Source organism: Schistocerca americana, chromosome 6 (assembly GCF_021461395.2).
Source record: "Schistocerca americana isolate TAMUIC-IGC-003095 chromosome 6, iqSchAmer2.1, whole genome shotgun sequence".
NCBI classification, from domain to species: Eukaryota; Metazoa; Arthropoda; class Insecta; order Orthoptera; family Acrididae; genus Schistocerca; species Schistocerca americana.
Window position 1 is genome coordinate 18,472,095 of NC_060124.1, and position 1,752 is coordinate 18,473,846.

Consider the following 1,752-nt stretch of genomic DNA (forward strand, 5'->3'; position numbering starts at 1 on the left):
AATAAATTTCGCTACACACTGACTTAATTTAGCAAAAGAATTAATAAAACCGGAAAATCGAAAGTTAATTTAGTGACAGAAGTTAATAGTGAGCTTCCTTTCTGAAGCACATCGAAATTCAGTAAAATACGGTTAGTCTTGGACTACCTCAACAATCATTTCAAAAGCTACTTGAATCTACGCAATTTAGAAATAAGAGATTTAACTTTGAACTTGAATTAAATGATTCTGAACAATTAACAATAGTAAAATTTAGTACGTACCAAGCTGAGCTGCAGACACAGGTAACTAAAATACGGTAACAAAACTTGCACTCTTAATTTGTGCTTGTGCAATCTAAATATTGTAGCCAGCTATGAATACCTTAATTGAACTTTGAAATTAAAGCAGTGAAATCGAATGATGCTGGCGTTTGAATTTCAGCGACACTCGGGTTCATTCCAGAAAAGAAAGGGACCCTGCTTGGTAATGCAATTGGGACAATGAGCAACAAAGGTTCATGCTACGTTGCTGTAATTTTGTGATTTGAACAATTTTAAAAGCTGAGGTCTGCCATACAGTTCTAAAACTTTACGTGCTTCCAGTCTTCCCTGTTGGTTGATTGAAGGTTTGAAGCCGTCGATCGAGGAGGTGGCGACAGTCACTCATTGTCGGCCGTCGCTGTTGCAGAAGCTGGATGTTGGCGCGCCTTCTTCTCGACGCGATCACCAGGCGAAACGGGCTCTTGATGTGCGCCAGCTAATGCTTCCCGTCCGCGACACTATGTCAGAAACTATCATAGCAAGTCGAGCGCAATTACATGCTGCCCAACCCCGAAAGCGCGGCAACTCGCGGGAGCGTCACACAACACACCTGCTCCACTGCACTACTCCAGCCAGACCCCTTCTGCTCAGAGTTAACACTACCAAAGATCCTAAACACTTGGGTTCTCCACACGACCTATCGATGTATTCGTTCGATAGCATAGTTTTCCCTAGGCCAGACCCAGCGTATAAATACAAATAATATTCACAAAACAAACCAATTATAAATCGACATAAATGCATAAATATATACAAATAGTAAAACAATTACAATATACAAAGACACAGAAATGTTATATCTTCAGGTAACAAAATAAGGAAAAAATTTACAGTGCAATAGATGGAAATAGGAGGATATGCATTTCCGGCGTTACAATGTCCTGGACGTATCGTGCAGAATTCTGTCCAACTGACGCGTCATATTGTCGAACTCTCAACCAGCTTGGAGGGCCGTGCCCAAAATGCTTCAAATTGCTGGTCAACGTTTGGTTTGGCAAGCATGAAGAAAAGCAGTAGAAGTTTTCACTGTGTACAGGCGGCCACTATTTTGCTGAAATGTACCCCCATGATAGCTTGCCATGTAGGGCAACATAATGGGGCGTAGAATATCATCGACGTACCGCTGTCCTGTGTGGCTCCTGCTATGAAACGAAACGTCATCTCCTGGTTGTTGCAGTGTATGGCTGGCGACTGTCAGGCTGGAATTCCACTGCTGTCCGGGACGTATCCAGTCACGCCTCCGCCGGTGCTCGGGGCTCAGTTCGAAGCGGGACTCATCACTGAAGACAACTCTCCAGTCAATGAGATTCCCCCATGATTATCAGGTTATCATCTCCTTTTTCATACTGAATTACCCTTTCAATATCGTCGTATTCTTCCCCTGTCTCTTGACCTTCTGCTTCTAGCGTCGCCCCGTGTACGTGAACTACTGGTGTTGGCGTTGGACTGT